Source organism: Rhagoletis pomonella, unplaced genomic scaffold (assembly GCF_013731165.1).
Source record: "Rhagoletis pomonella isolate Grant_MI unplaced genomic scaffold, Rhpom_1.0 Rhpom_scaffold_00001, whole genome shotgun sequence".
Classification (NCBI taxonomy): domain Eukaryota; kingdom Metazoa; phylum Arthropoda; class Insecta; order Diptera; family Tephritidae; genus Rhagoletis; species Rhagoletis pomonella.
In genome coordinates this window covers 107,626,780-107,644,848 of record NW_023458555.1, presented here as the reverse complement: position 1 = coordinate 107,644,848, position 18,069 = coordinate 107,626,780, and the positions used below count along the sequence as shown (strand labels likewise).

Here is an 18,069-nt window from a genome sequence, read left to right as displayed (position 1 = left end):
AAATAAATAAATTATTGCAATATGGGTATCACATTAAAGAGTTTTAAGAAAGATAGCTGCTGGAAATATTTTTGACGGGGGTTGCCACCTATTTGAGAATTTTAACTCAGTTAAGTTGATTAAGTAAATGAAATATTGCAATGTGGGTATCAAATTAAAGAGAGTTAAGAAGGCTTACAGCAGAAAATATGTATGATTACGGTTGCCACCTGTTTCAAAGTTTAACTAAATTACACTGATGAAATAAATGAAATATTACAATATTGGTATCAAATTAAAGAGGGTTAAAATAGAAATATTTTTGAGGAGTGTTGCCACCTATTTGAAAGTTTTAACTCAGTCAAATTGATAAAATAAATAAAATATTGCCATGTGGGCGTCAAACTAAAGAGTTTTAAGAAGGCCTACAGTCGAAAATATTTTAAAGGAGGGTTGCCACCTGTTAAAAAATTTTGCGCAATTTAATTAATAAATGTAATGATATATTTATTTATTTATTTATTTATTTATTTATTGAGTCTATGAACATACAAAAGTTCCTTACAGACTAGTTAACGAAATTCAACTTAATTGATAATTAAAGAAATAAAATTTATAAAATTGAGTTCAACAGATTTTTGAAAACATTTATCGAACAAGAAAAATCAATAATTACATTTTTAGAGATCATATTGAATTCATTAATTGCGCGTGCAATAGGGGCATTACGTGCATATTCTGTTTTGTGATTATACCCATAAAATGGGGGAAAAAATCGTAAGCTACACCGAGGAATGTTGAAATTAATTTTCTCTAAAAGAATGGGGCAGTCCGTAGCACCAATAATAATATTAAACGTAAAAGACAAAGAGAGAACAGATCTTCTTATCTCCAAAGACTTAAGATTTATTAATAGTAAGCGAGAACTATAAGATGGTAATGGTTCGGAAAAATTTAAGTTGCGCAAAGCGAACTTTAGGAAGACTTTTTGAACACGTTCAATTCGATTTATCATGTTTTTATGGAAAGGCCTCCAAATAATTGCAGCGTATTCTAAATTAGAGCGAACAAAAGACGTAAACAACAATTTGAGGGTATATGGGTCAAAAAAACTTTTGCTGTTTCGCCTCACAAATCCAAGCATTGCGTAAGCTTTTGCAACAATATGACAAATATGGCTATTAAAAGAAAAATTTGAAGAAAAAATTACGCCAAGGTCTTTAATCTCGTTAACAGAATTTAATATTGTAGTAGATATACTATAAGACGTAGCCACGATATTGCAAATTTTTGTATAGGTGACTTTAAAACATTTTTTAACATTCAGAGAAAGACAATATTTAGTGCACCAACGATGCAGATTATCAATTTCAGCTTGAAACTTTGTCGCATCAGATGAGCTCTTTATGATCGAAAATATTTTTAAATCATCTGCATATAGCAAAAAATTTGCAAAAGTGAAGCAAGTACTTACATCATTTATGAATAAAACAAAAAGCAATGGACCTAATATACTCCCCTGAGGAACCCCAGAGGAGGCTATAAAAGGTTCTGAAGTTGTTCCATCTATGGTGACAACACATCTTCTGTTACTTAAATAAGACTTAATCCAACGCAAAAAGTCGGAATGAAAACCTAAACATGCTAACTTCCTAACTAATATCGAGTGTGAAACTTTATCAAAAGCCTTCGAGAAATCTGTGTAAACACAATCAACTTGATATCCACTTGAAAAAGATGCAATGCAGTACTCAGTAAAAACAGTTAGATTAGAGACTGTTGAGCGACTAGACACAAAGCCGAGCTGATTGGGTGAAATTAAGCCCTTTGTTGCAAAATACATTTTTTCTACTACAATACTTTCAAAGAGTTTTGACACCAAAGACAACTTTGATATTGCCCGATAATTACATACGTCACTTTTACTCCCACTCTTAAAAAGAGGGTCAATAGAAGTCATCTTCCAATCATCAATAAATACCCCAGAAGCTAGTGATTTATTAAATATCAGTTTCAATGGGAAAATTAAAGAGGGAGAGTTTCTCAATAATACACCTGCCAAACCATCAATATCAGTTTTTACAGACGGTTTCAGTTTGGAAATGCCACTCGCAACGTCATTAGACGACAAACTTAAAGACCCAAAATTAAGAGAAGAAGTCGCCGCAAAATCACAATCTGGTTGGGAAGCGCCGACATCAGAACTAGAGTTAGAGCTGAAGAATTCCGCAAACAGGCATGCCACATCAACTGGACATCGAGCAAATTTGTCATGAAAGAAAACAGCAGAAGAGATGCCGGAACTAGATTTCTTCGACTTAATAAACTGCCAAAAAGTCTTCGGGTTAGATTTTATATTTGATTCAACATTAAGTATGTAATTTCTATAAAGGAATTTATCTAAACAATTAAATTTCTTTAGATGTTTTTGATATTGAGAAAAGAAGATCTGGGGTCCCGTTTTCTTGAACTTTTTAAAGAATTTATTCTTTAGATTCTTTAACCGTTTTAATTCGTAATTATACCAAGGTAGCTTATAACTCCTTTTTTTAATAACTGGTATATTACTTACACAAAACTGATGCACGATAGTTTTAAAAGTAGTAAAACAATTAGACACATCGGGGCTAGCCAAAACACATTCCCAATCAATATCAGATAGTAAACTATTTAATTCTGAAAAATTACAAGCAGCTGAGTACTTCTGCAGAAGGTATAGTAAAAAAATTATAAAACTGAAAATTGAGAACTAAAGGCACATGATGCTTATCACAACGAGAGATAGGAAAGTAACATTCCTCGATTTTACAGTTAATATTGTCGCTAATAAAGATAAGATCAAGAATACGATCCAATTTATTAACAAAATTATTAATTTGCACTAAATTGAAACTTAATAAACTATCAAGCAAATATGATTCATGATATGCTGTAACATTAGTTGGTGTGAGGCCAAAATTAGAAAATGAAGCGGACCATGAAATATTGGATAAATTGAAGTCACCTAAAATGCATAAATGATTATTACCTAATTTATTCAGGACTAAAGAGCTTATGTTATCAGCGTGCGCACGATAAAGATAATCATTACTATTTGGGGGAATATAAGAGACCAAAAAGAAAAGAGAGTCCTTGGAGGAGGAACCACTGACACATATACAAATTTGATCAATAAGTGAGTCATTATTATCAAGAGCAACAAAATAAGAAAGCAGCTTCCGTTGAACTGCAACAAGAACTCCTCCACCTCTTACACAGCCAGTTTTTACCGGATCTCTATCTTTTCGATAAACATTGAACAGTTTCGAATCAAAAAATTCATCATCAAGAAAATTCGGATGTAACCACGTCTCAACAATGACGAAGATATCATAATCCAATTGAGAGCTAAATATACGAACATCTTCTGACTTAGTTCGAAGGCCAGATATATTCTGAAAATACACCTTCAAATTCGAACTTCCACTAGTAGCCTTATTATTATTTATATTACTCGCTGCTGATTCTCTTCTTTTCGAAAAAAACGAAAAGGGCGCAGACTTACATTGGCAGGCCAGATATCAGGTGATAGCACCTTATTGTAAAGCGCAACAGATACACCTAACTTAAAATTAACCCGCTTTACATTCACAGCCGGAGTTTGTTTTTTAACTAATGAATAACATGAAATAAATTTCTTATCTATACCAGCATGCCTAACAACATAGTCAATTATATTGTCCGCGGTTACAGTGGGAAGGAACGACGATAAGTGAAACCATTTCTTTACTTCAACCACTTCCAAATCAGAATTAGAGCTATTACCAGTAATAATCAAATGTTTGCGTTTTTTGTTGTTCTCTACAATTTTCCAATCAGCTGCAGAAGTATGCATGCCAGCAGAAACTGAGGACGAAGATGACGTAGACGAAAGTGCAGAAGTAGCATAAGTCGAAGAGGTAGATGCAGTCGCATTATCACCAACAACAGCTTGAGAACTGCATTGCTTTGGAAGAGTATTCTTAGTCTGAGAACTGCGTTTTTTGTTGTTCTCTACAATTTTCCAATCAGCTGCAGAAGTATGTATGCCAGCAGAAACTGAGGACGAAGATGACGTAGGCGAAAGTGCAGAAGTAGCATAAGTCGAAGAGGTAGATGCAGTCGTATTATCACCAACAACAGCTTGAGAACTGCATTGCTTTGGAAGAGTATTCTCAGTCTGAGAACTGACTTTAGCAGGTAGCTGAGTGTTAGCAGCATTAGAATCATCATCAGTTGGTACGGTCGGTGCTTTTGTCACGAAATTCGTACGAGCCAACAAGGGCTTATCAGCAACAACAGCAAGCATAGATGAGCGATGGTCGGCAGAAAAAGCCGAATCATCCAAAGCAGTGACACAAGGCGACAGCACACCAGCATCAGCAGACAAGACGAAGCCAGGCGCAGCACTAACAATTTTACATTCGCCACTTATCAATTTTGCTATCGATCGTTTAAGATCACTGACCTCACTGGTAAGGCAAGCAATAGCCGAAACTAAATTCGATGTTGAGCTAAAGCAATTGTTGCAGTTGAAAACAATGTTTTTATTATTTGCAAGTACGTCGGATACTTCTTTGCTATCAACTTTAGCACAAATTTTATGAAATTTACTTTTGCACACTTGGCATGATATTTCATAGCCAACACGTAAAGATTTCGAGCACTTAGAGCACGTTAAAATATCCATAGCGAGAGCTAAATAAAAACACGTCTAAACACTATGACGAATACGTACGTTCTTACAATATAGATATTAAATTAAAGAGGTTTAAGAAAGGTAACTGCTGGAAATATTTTTAGGAGGGTTTCCGCCTATTTTAAAAGTTTTAACCCAGTTAAATTGATAAAGTAAATGAAATATTGCAATGTGGGTATAAAACTAAAGAGTTTAAAGAAGGCTTACAGGCGAAAATATTTTAAAGGAGGTTTGCCCCCTGTTAAAAAATTTAGCGCAATTTAATTGATAAACTAAATGATATATTACAATATAGATATTCAATTAAAGAGGTTTAAGAAAGATAACTGCTGGAAATATTTTTGAGGAGGGTTGCCACCTATTTGAAAATTTTAACTCAGTCAAATTGATAAAATAAATGAAATATTGCCATGTGGGTATTAAACTTTAGAGTTTTAAGATAGCTTACAGCCGAATATATTTTTGAGGAGGGTTGTTACCTGTTGAAAATTTAACTAAATTTTATCGGTAAAATAAATGACTTATTACAATATAGGAATCAAATTAAAGAGGTCTAAAAACATGACTGCTGGAAATATTTTTGAGGGGGGTTGCAACCTATTTTAAAATTGTAACTCAGTTAAATTGATAAAATAAATGAAATATTGCAATGTGGGTATTAAACTTTAGAGTTTTAAGAAAGCTTACAGCCGAATATATTTTTGAGGAGGGTTGTTCTTGTTGAAAATTTAACTAAATTTAATCCGTAAAATAAATGACTTATTACAATATAGGAACCAAATTAAAGAGGTCTAAAAACATGACTGCTGGAAATATTTTTGAGGGGGGTTGCAACCTATTTTAAAATTGTAACTCAGTTAAATTGATTAAATAAACGAAATATTGCAATGTGGGTATCAAACTAAATAGTTTTAAGAAGACTTACAGTCGAAAATATGTTTGAGGAGGTTTGCCACCTGTTTGAAAATTTAACTCAATTAAATTGATAAAATAAATGAAATGTTACAATATGGGTACCAAACTAAAGGTATTTGAGAAATCTTGATTCTAAATAGGATTATGCAATATGTAAAATAAACTGAAAATATTGAAATTAAATGAAGTATTATAACTGGTTCGAAACGGAAAGTGATTGGGAAAGCTTTACTAGAGCATTTTTTGTAATGTTTCTACTTATCCGGACAGTTTGAAAAAAGAGAATTTACGATATCTTATCAAACGAAGTGATAAGTTGGTATACAAATTACGCAATGGAAAAAAATTAATAAAAAGTTACGGATACAAATGAAGAAATGATAAAAAGCGTAACGAAAACATAAAACTATCCCGTGAAATGAAATAATGAAAACTTAAAATTGTTGTCACTATTCCTTTACATTATGAAACAGTCAAATTTGAATTATAAACAATTTCGTTCGGTCGCCATAGCGCCATAGGTCAAAACATAGGGGAGCGGCGAGTGAAGCGAAGAGCTTTCATCGAGCAAAGCTTCAATTAAAAAAGTGTGTGTACGCTTTGCTCTTCACTATACGATCTCCCCATATATGTAATACTTCTATATTGGCAGCAGCGTTGCCAGGTTGACGTTTTTAACGTCATTTGGACGTTTTTTGTATCCTGTTGACGTTTGGACGTTTTTTGTGTAAAAAATTACGTTTTTCAATTTCCCAGTAATTTTTCTTTGTTACTAAAACTTGTAAGTAGAACTATTTTGAATTATTTTCTTAATAAATCTTTACAATCTTTGTGTTTTGCTGCAGCTGCTTCAAAAGATATTTATTTTTTTGGACACATATGACTTAAATATGATGCAAACCAAGCCTACGCTAATTTTTTGGATTCTTGGACTAAGGATCCCGTGTTCAAAGGCTGGTTGTATAAACACTTGAAGTTATGAGGCTTGTTGTAATGTTTGCAATAGCACATTAAAAGCCAAATCAGGAAGAGCCGATCTATGGCAACACGCACGCTCACAAGAGCATCAAAAAAGCTGTGCAGCATAACACGTCAGAAAAAAGTAGGAAACTTTTTTAAGAATTAATTGAAAACGTAATAACTGCAAAAAAGGTTGAAGTATTGCTATGCTCCTTCTTAGCAAAGCGTAATTTACCATTTTCGACAACCGAGCCCCTAACCAAATGTCTACAAGAAAAAAAAAAACAAATTATTAAAAATCAACGCAATTTTTTAGCCCCTTTAAACATGCACATTATTGCCCTTAAATTTTGATGGGCTATCAAACTGCATACCCAAAAAAATTTTTAAGAATCTGAATAAAAAGTTGGAAATCTAACTGAAAATTTGCAATTTTTTATAATTTTTGTACAAAGTTTGAAATGTGGATTTATATTTTGTTTGTCATATAATAAGCTTGGCTTTTATGAAAAAATAATAAATATTGAATAAACAAAAGAGAAACCGCCAAAATCGATCAAAATGTTGATGACTTAATCAGCTGATCACAAGTGTATGTATAAAATGATTTTTATATTAACGATCTCAAACCAGTTTACAATGAATTTTAAGTGTGCTCTGTCGATATGACATTTTAATATACGATGTATTATGGAACGAATTTCCGTCATCCCTTGTCAAATTCGGTTTGGAGACAAACCGGTTTCGGCGTTGTGCCATCTTCAGTGTCATTTTTCGTTCTGCATAATTTTTGTTGGTTGCTCGTATTTATACTCCTTGTTATCTACCTCTTTCTTTTGTTAGGTACGTCTTCATTAGTGTGCATTGGACAAACAACAGAACTTCTCCGTGTACAACATAAAGGACAAAGATTGAATATATTAGAAAATATGGAAATATATAAACAGAAGACCTTCAAAGGACAAATAATAAATGAGCAAATAAATACTGCATCGGACGTACTGTTTGAACCTCTAAACCTACTGTACAAGAAGAAGAATGACAACAACAAAATATTAAGGACAGATATGGAAGGGAATACACCAACTGCAAAAACCAAGGGGGTAAAAATGCCGTCAAAAACGAGCCAAAACAATTCATCTACCTATTGAGTACCGCAAACACTGCAAAACTAAAAAGACGTACCTAACAAAAGAAAGAGGTAGATAACAAGGAGTATAAATACGAGCAACCAACAAAAATTATGCAGAACGAAAAATGACACTGAAGATGGCACAACGCCGAAAACCAAATTTGACAAGGGATGACGGAAATTCGTTCCATAATACATCATACACCCACCCTGTCGGAAACAACAACAACCAAAAAGGAATTTTAATATACCTTACGTACATATGTACCTTTGTATGCAATACAAGTTTAATAAGACAAATTTTTGTACATTTATTTTAAAAAAGACGTTTTTGAGTAGGAAATGAGGTTTTTTCAGACCAAGAGGGACGTTTTCTCATGCCGAAGACCTGGCAGTACGTTGAAAGTACGAGGGTCGTATGAAAACTACCCGATTTTGAATAGAGATGGCGCTGCTACAACTAAAAAAAATATTTTGCTAAAAAATACAACTCTTCAAATAACACGTGTCAAAATTTCTCAGCGATATGACATTTACAACAAATTTTATACGTGTTAGAATTGAGTTACTTTTGTGCTTTTTGTCAACATGGAAAAAATTGAATATCGAGCAGTGATAAAATATTTGTTTTTGAAAAAGTAAACAAACGACGAAATTAAATCGGAATTTAACGAAGTTTATGGAGACTCTGGACCGTCATTAACAACTGTAAAATATTGGGTAGCTGAATTTAAACGCATTTTTGATGAGGAACGTTCAGGTCGTCCAAATGAGGTCACTACACCAGAAATGATTGAAAAAATCCGTGATATGGTAATGAGTGATCGAAGATTGAAAGTGCGTGAGATTGGTGAGAGTGTGGGCATTTCAATTGAACGGGTTAATAACATTTTGCAAAATCATTTGGATATGAGAAAGCTTTCCGCAAGATGGGTGCCGCGATTACTCACAACACACCATAAACAAACACGTGTTTCCATTTCAAATGATTGTTTATCAATGTTAAACGCTAATCCCCAGGAGTTTTGGCGTCGATTTGTAACTGTCGATGAAACGTGGATTCATCACTCCACACCAGAGACCAAAGAACAGTCAAAACAGTGGACTCGTCGTGGTGAACCAGCTCCAAAGAAGGCAAAGGCGATATTATCAGCAAACAAGGTTATGGCCACAGTATTTTGGGATGCGCGTGGGGTTATACATATTGATTACCTACAAAAAGGAAAAACAATTAATGGCGAATACTACTGCAAAATATTGGGTGATTTTGACAAGGCTTTGAGGAAAAACGTCCACATTTGTTGAAAAAAAAAGTTCTTTTTCATCAAGGCAATGCTCGTGTGTGTACATGTGTCGTAGCCATGTCTAAATTCAATGAATTAGGCTACCAAATGCTTCCTCATGCACCTTATTCTCCAGATTTGGCCCCCTGTGACTCTTTCCTCTTTCCTAATCTTAAAAAATGGCTCGGCGAGAAAAAATTTAGCTCAAATATGAAGTAATTGCAGCAACAAATGCTTATTTTGAAGGGTTGGAGAAAACCTATTATTCGGAAGGGATCAAAACATGGGAAAAACGTTTGCTTAAGTGTATCGAGCTAAAAGCAGATTATGTTGAAAAATAAATTGAATTTCGTTAAAAAAATTGTTTTATTCTATTCAAGGCCGGGTAGTTTTCATACGACCCTCGTACATCCGCCAACCTTTGAGTGCAGATATATGATGATAGAACGAGAAAACCAACCAACCAATGTACTCAGAATGACATTTGAAAAGAATAAAAATCAGGAGCGGTACAGTAACCGTCAATATTTTAGAAAACTAAATTTTAATTAAAGCCAAAAAAAAATTGTGTTTAACTTTTGAACAAAAAAGTAAGGAAAAAAGAATCGTGTTGCACGCGTCAGTATGTTATACTATTTACTTAAAAAAGCCGTATAAGGGAAAACGGGCAGACGCTACATGCTGGCTAAGGTGCTGGAAAGGAAGGCACGGATCCTCTCATCCTATCTTTTAAGAGTGGTTATGGTGATCGCTTCAAGTGTAACTTATACATCTCTTGCTGCTTATTCAAATCCGCCGGTTACCACAAAGCTCGCCCCAATCACGTTCAGGGAAAAATTTTTGGTTATTTTATTTTTCTATTTTTTTAATATTTGTAATTTAAACCGCTCCTGAAGTGACTTGACAGTGGTTTGTTTGTAATAGTTTACAAATATACATTTATACTAACACAAGCAAACATTTATTTGATAGGCTATCTCCCTTTGATTGCGGAATAAAAACACAGAGTGAAGATACGTTACTATCAATATAGAAGTATTAGATATAGGGCTCTCCCATTGAAACATATGCGCTTGAAATCAGCGCTTTGCTCGATGCTCTTCGCTCGCTGCTCCACTATGATTTTTGCCTAAGTATATTGCGAGTAAAGAAATTTTGAATACCATCAGATAATATTATTATGATTATGATTACTAATACTATTGTGAACTCCTGTTATATGCCCAAATAAACATTCCCAAATTAAAGCGAATTCAGATGGGCATTTACGATCGCATGATGCAAGTGTTAAGATAATAAGAGCTGCAGAACTGAACCACTCAGGAACAATTTTTTGCAAGGGCAAGTAATTTCTGGTGTATACCAATGACATCGATATCATCGGTAACAAAAACGTCGAAGTCTGTCCTGCCTTTTCCAAGTTGGGTAAAAAAGCAAAGCGTTTGGGTTTGGTGATCAACGAAGACAAGACGAAGTATCTCCTGTCATCAAACAAAGAGTCAGAGCAGTCCCGCCTTGACACCCACATTACTGTTGCCAGTTGTAATATCGAGAAAGTAGAGAATGTCGCTTACTTGGGAACCAGCATTAACACCGATAATAATGTCAGTATGGAAATCCAATCCAGAATCACTCTAGCCAACAAATGCAACTTTGGACTGAATAGGCAATTCGGGAGTAAAGTTCTCTCTCGACGTACAAAAAACCACACTCTATAAGTCACTCATCATGCCCATGCTGGTATATGGCGCAGAAGCTTAGACAATGACAACATTCGATGAGACGGCTCTTGAAGTATTGGAGAGAAAGATCTTAGGGAAGATTTACAGGCCTCTGTGCGTTGGTGACGGGAGTACCGCAGACGATGGAACGATGAGTTGTATGAGCTTTACAACGAAATGGACATAGTGTAGCGAATGAAAATACAGCGGCCCTGCTGGCTTGGCCACGTCGTTCGAATGGGAAGCGACGTTCCAGTTCTGAAAGCATTAAACTCACAATCCACTGGTGGTAGCAGAGGAAGAGGGAGAGACCAAGTGGATAAAAACTTGGCTTCACGGGGCATTTTCCATTGTCGTCAGTTGGCACAGAGAGAAATGACTGGCGTTGTTTGTCGACCTCGGCCAAAATGGCTTAGGCGTTTACAGCGCTTCGCCTGGAATTGCTACCAGGTGGAAACATTGCTAATTCAGCTCTTAAGCTGCCATTGAACATATAAATCATCGAAACTCCTACTTGGAATATTTCCAGAACATCCGGTATGGAAAAAGTAGTACAAAAATTTAAACAAATTATTTGAGATCAGTGCACGATGTCACATAAAAAATTGCTTGAGGTCCTTGATCCATTGCCGCGGGATTTGCATGGAAACGTTCAACCATTCGGGAATGTATTGATATTGCCCTCAGGAGATTTTACGCAAACATTGTCTGTAATTTCTTGATTAACAATAGTCAACATTGTGGCTAGACGAACATACAGATATATTTTACGCAAACATTGTCTATAATTTCATGATTAACAATAGTCAACATTGTGGCTAGACGAACATACAGATATACAATGCAGCCGAGAGATTTTCGCGACAACTACTGGACATTGGGAACGGAAAGCTGCCAGCTAATGCCTGATAATTTTTGTAACTAAGGAACATCGAAAGGAGAACTGATGAAAATAATGTTTCTTAATTAAGAAAATTAATTACAGGCTCAGTGAACGAGATATTCTTGCTGCGAAGAATAACGATGTCTATCAACTAAATAAGAGTGGTATTGTTAACAGTCGTTGCTTGAGCTAGTCTGCTCTTTTACCAGACTGCCAGGCCACTTGCTCACTTTGGTGAACAGCAGTAATGTTATTCAATCCAGCATTCAAAGTGACAACTGTTTAGCTGAGGGAGAGCGGGAGACCAGGACTCAAAACGAAACATCCGTTCACGGATCGAAAACCATACGAAAGAAAATTACGTGATACGTCAGGCAGTATAAGCTGAATGAGACAAAGACTACGTTCACGTACGTCATAATCTAAAAAATTTGTTTTTACGTGACGAGTAATACGATATCGTATGTGACGATTTGAGCCCAGGTTTAGGGTTGTGGACGAGTTAGAGTAGTTGAGGAGGTAGGGATTACCTTTGCGAGTGTTTGTGTATCGAGCTCAATGAGTCCGTATGGTTTATAGGTGCACATCAAGTCAGCCACGCACTTAATATGTCTGATATGCGAAAGAGAAAGAGAGAGAGAGAGATATGCGGGCAGGCTGATGAAGCGGTAGCGCAAGATGTGACCGTTTCACAGTGTATTCGTTGTGGGACTCCATTGGAGGAGTCATGCTCTAGCTGCCTTAGGCTGCTGGGCAATGAGCTGGGATTTATCCAGGGATGCATTCGTGCAGAGCCCCAGTGTGGTTTGTAAGCAGTAGCTTAATACCATGCCAAAAATTACTCCGGGAGTGGAGTGTGGGTGATGCTCAAAGCACCGTGTTATAGCCAAGCTGGGATAGCATTGACCATAGCTGAAAATGCCAGCGACTTATCACTTCACTAAGTTCTGCGAAGAGATATTTGAGAATTGCATAAAAAATGCATACCCAATTAAACACGAGCGAAGTACCTTTAAAAACAAGTGCGTCTGTGTGTTCGTTGTTCTTTGTTTAAGCGGGAAATGCATAAGTCGCTTAAACAATAACATATGCGTCGATAAACACCGTTGTGGAAGAAGACGAATCAGTTAGCTATCAAACGGAATTTTTGAACTCGATTGATCTTCCAGGGATGACCCCACATACTGAATTGAAAATAGGTATGCCAATTATCACGTTGCGTAATATTAATCAGCTAAAACTCCGCAACGGTACGCAACTCGCAGTTAAGAAATTGATGAAGAACGTAGTGTAAGTAAAGATTTTTACGTGGCCTTTCAAAGGTGAAGAATTCCCATGATTCTGACCGATACACCATTTCAATTTTAAAGATTGCAAATCCCAATTCGATTGACATTCGGAATCACAATCCCTAATGCTCAAGGTTATCCTTTGGAAAAGTGTGGTTTAGAGTGAGATGCGGATTGGTTCTTAGATGTTGCGTGTTCCCGTGTCGGCAAACCAGATATCCTTGATATCAATGCAGAGAATGGAAACATGACAAATATTGTGTGCACACAAGTACTTATTACAAAATTAAACTCGTATGAAACGTATGCTTTGTTTCGTTAATAATTTATCATCCATGTAACAGGAATATGCCACAGCAAAGCGTGGCAGGGTATAGCTAGTTTATGTATACATTTGTCTATATCTATCTCGATTCGTGTTGCCTGTTACAAACAAGCGTTATGTGAACAAAGTTATAATACCCCTGTGCACAAGTGCGCTCGGGTATAAAAATACACCATTGGGAGACTATGTGGAGGTTTATATGTGACACTAGCCAATGCCCGCTTACTTCGCGGCGCCTAATAAGAATTTTTGCGTTGGCCAATGCAAATGGGCGTTTAAAAACAAATATAGTCTGTAAAGTTAAAATGTTTGGTTTAAGTTGAAACCACTACGGCGCAGTATCTTCCTCACACATAGGCCAATAATAGTAACGCTAGGCCATATGGAATACCAATCTCTTTCGAAATCACGAGATTTACCGATGGTCTTATTTCCACCTGTGAGATCTCTGCCAAGCGTGCGTAATCTTTTTCTATGATCTTGCAACTACAACACTGGTGCAATGCGTATGCCAATAAAAGTTCATATAAGGAAACTCAAGAGCACAGAAGTGCGTTTTCTGTTATAGGAAGGCCAAGAATTCTCGCTGTCTCACAGGATGAAAAGTTGTCCGGTACATTGGCTAAAGGAGTCGTGTGATATCTTGAATATCTTCCAAATGTAGCAATTGATATACCTACGGTAATCTTTCCTTGTTAATTCGCCACTTTTACAATAATATTTATGAACCGATTTCTAGGTAGATGTAAGATCGCATGATCGTGCATGAGGGCGTCAGACAAACTTAACCCCATCCTTCATTTAGACATCTGAAGACTTAATTCGTATAGCTTAAACATAGGGCTAAGGCAGACCATACGAGGTTTCTATATATTTCGGCTGCATTTTCTGCAAAACCATTGCTTACCATAAAATGAATACGTCTTATGAATTTCAACCTCGACTCCAGCGGCACTCATTGGGTCAATTTTTATCAAAATAATTTTCCATCATACAGGTACATAGCTCACATTTAAAATTTGAACGAAATCGTTTAATAAATACGATTGCGATACGAAATAACTCTACTCCAGTACCACATAGCGAGCTTTCTAGTAGCATGTAATAAGACTATATATTTATGTATGTAAGATAACCTCCGACAATCTGACGGAACTCTATTTAGTGTTTTTTGAGTTTAGGCCGAACAACGAAAACGGGTATCATTTTATGCAAATAGGTATGTAAATAGGACAGTCTATAGCGAAACTCGTAAAATCAAAGCTCCATTCTTTGTGAAAAATTAAAAAAAAAAATCTTAAAAATTTTCAGATAAATGTTTCCTTTTACTAAAAATTAAAAACAAAGTTACAATAGTTCAATGGGATTTAGACATCTAGGAGAAAATGGTTCCCATTCGAATGATAATTGCGCGTTTACGTAAATGTATATCGATCCAGCCTTTCCAATAATTACCACTTTTCGCCATAAGTACGGTATTGATAAATATTTAGCTGTGTCGAATTTCAGGACGTTAGCGTAAGCGGTTTCAGAGATAAGCTATATGAGAAGTTCAGTTTGTATGGAAGGTGCCACGCCCCTTTTTCCAATGTATTTGCAATATATGCATCAGTGCTAAGTTTCAGTTCCCCTACAGTTTCAACATACCGAGTAAATTATTGGTCGGAATATTTATTTTCAAGGTGCTGTCATATGTTCCAATTATGCACCAAATCGGTGCAGCCGTTTAGTAGTTTAGTGAAATACATTGTACAGAGAACTGTATGAAATTGTAAGCGTGACATCTCAGATTTCTTAATTTTTTGGCAGCAACAACAACAAGTTTTGATTTTTTTAGCGAAAACCTTCCAGACAGAAGTCCTAAAAAAGTGCGATTGGTTATGCTTGAACACACTTAATCGAATGCCAATAAAATTAAGTTTGTAGTTATATCAAGGCGAAATTTTGAGAACAGTCCGTTGCTATCTAAATAGAAACAACGACGCACTGGAAAAGTTAATACATTGAAATACCTAGGAATAATCATCGACGATAAAGTAAAACAAAAACAAAAATGGATTCTATATTTTCAATTAGACCTCTATCAATATGTATAATGCGCTTACTAACTACAGACAGACAGACCAAAATTATAAAAATTTTAGATCTGGCTTCTGTTGAACTAATAAACCGCCTATTAATTTTTCTTTAACATCTATTATGTACAGATATCGGCCTGTTACAATTTTATTATTCTCAAATAGTTTCGTTTGATAGCCATATGGCAACATTTTGGTTATCTTACAAATTTAACTGATTTAAAGTTTTCAAATAAGTGGCAACCCGCTTCAAAAATATTTTCAAAAGTAATCCTCTTTAGTCCGTATTGTAATATTTCTTTCATTTTACAAATATAAATGAATACAATTTTTCAAGCAGTTGGCAAATCCTCTAAAAATATTTTCGGCATTGAAATTCCCTAGCCTCTTTAGTGTGATGCCAATATTGCAATATTTAATTTATGCTATCAATTAAATTAAATTAAAGTTTTTAAATAGGTGGAAACCTTACACAAATATATGTTTAGATGTAAGCCTTTGTAACCCTCTTTCTTTTGACAGCCATATTGCAGTATTTATTTTACCGTATCAATTGACCTAAACTGAAATTTTAAACACAGGTGGCAACTCTCTAATTTTTTCTTCTATATTGTAAGCTAGATCTCTAGCGATACATCGGTGAAAACTGCATTCAATTCCATGTTTTCGAGTGATGCGCGTACAAATATATAGACCGAAAGAGAGTCAAAAATTCTAAAAATTTTTTATTTGGCCTCTGTACCTCTAATAAAAACCCACCATATTAATTTTTCTTTAACATTTATAAGGTACAGACATCGGCCTATTACAATTTTATTATAAGCATAGTTATAGATTTCATTTATTTTATCAATTAAACACTATCAAATTTTTCAAATAGGTGGCAACCCTCCCGAAAAATATTTTTGGCAGTAAAATTTCCTAAATCTCTTCAGTTTGATACCCATATTGCAATATTCAATTTATCTTATAAATTAAATTAAACTAAAATTTTCAAACAGGTGGCAACTCTAAAAGAATATTTTTGGCTGTAAGCCTTCTTAAGCTTCTTTCTTTTGACACCCATATTGCAATATTCACTTTTTCCTATCAATTTATTTAAACTGCAATTTTCAAATTTCTATATTTTAAGTTAAGTTAAGTTTTAATTAGACCTCTAGCAATACATCGGTGAAAACGGCATTCAAATCCATGCATTCGTTTTCGAGTGATGCGCGTGCAAACATACAGACAGGCAGACAGACAGACAGACAAAAATTCTACATATCGTTGATTTGGCTTCTGGTGCTCTAATAAAGACCCCCCCACATTAATTTTTCTTTAATATCTATAATGTACAGACATCAACCTGTTACAATTTTATTATGTCTATAGATACTCACAACAATCTCTTAAAAAGAAATAAGATTATTACGGAATTATGGAAAATGGGTGGCACTGCCATTTTATAGCTACACAAGTTTATCTCATTAAGTGTAACTGAACGTTCTATCGAAGATGTTTGAAATAGGGGTAAATCCACCCCTGGTTACCATGTAATGGTAGTTTTCGGAAAGGTGAAAAAACTACCCAAAGGTATCCATAAATAATTTTGCCCACCTAGTTGTTGAAATATCACACTGAGCGCTGTACGCCGTCTTTACTAAACACAAAGTTAATGCCTGCCCATTTTAATCAATAGCTGCATGAATTTAAACTTGATATTTAAATGTATGTATGTACACTAGGGTAGTCCAAAAATGCATGTGAAAAAGTAAAGTCGGAATTTGTATGCTCTCATCCCCTAGGATTGTTCTATATCGAAAAAAACACCCCATTTTTATAAGCTTTTATTTAACTTGGTCATCCCGCGCAAATCGTGGAAATTTCCAATCGATTTTAAACTAACTTCCCGACAAGTTAGGGACTTGAAATTTTCAGCATAGTTCCAATCACGATGACAATGCAATTTAAAATATAAATGAATTCCCTATATGGTCCAGGGGTCTTGATTCAAAGTCGGTCAAAAATTAGTAAAATTTATGGCTAACAGAGCGTAGTTTGCCAAAGAACGTAAAACCAGAGCAAAGCCATTTATGGCAAATTCTAGATATCAACCTAGTCTAGATATGAACCTCGTTGTAGGCATCATATCAAGGAGATAAAATTAGAAGACTCGAGAAGTTTCCTCGCCAGAAGAACTTTAATATTGCGCCTAAATATATGCATGCTACAGCGGAAGTGGACGACACGCCATTTCTTTAAATGAAATTAACTAACGTAAGCAAACAACATTTTGCTTGCATAGTCTTCTGTTCTCTTTCATTGCAAGTTGAATTATTTTAATATCTATTGCAAAATTTTGTACATAAAATAAAATAAAACTATTTAATATACAACGCTTTTATAAATGGACTAAAAATTAGAAAATAAAGTAATGTAAAGAAAATATTTTTTTAAAAATAAGCTTTTATTTAACATGTTTAATCAAAGGAATAAAATAAAGTAGTGAAACAAAAGATTTAGCAAGAAAATTTTGTCAAAACTGCACTAAAATGAATAAAATAAAATAAGTTAAGGTCTCGTTAAAGTTACTAAAAGCCATTTAGTGAAAGGAGTTATTCAAACTCAAATGAAAATTACTAACAATTTGTACTAATTTACTTCGTTTTTAAAAGAGCTTTTCGACGAATTCAGCGTACATGCATAATTGGTTAGGTATGTATGTATTTATATGTATGTATGCAGATATTTAAATGCCGGTTTGCTATTCGCGCTCAAAGTTTTCCATGTATTTTATATGGGAAG

General features: G+C 34.9%; 1 protein-coding gene across 1 annotated transcript in view; it reads right to left on the bottom strand.

Moving 5' to 3' along the window:
* LOC118749549 (peroxidase) overlaps window positions 1–18,069 on the bottom strand; it is a 573,769-nt gene that overhangs the window by 553,915 nt on the left and 1,785 nt on the right. The gene's annotated exons all lie outside the window — the stretch shown is intronic.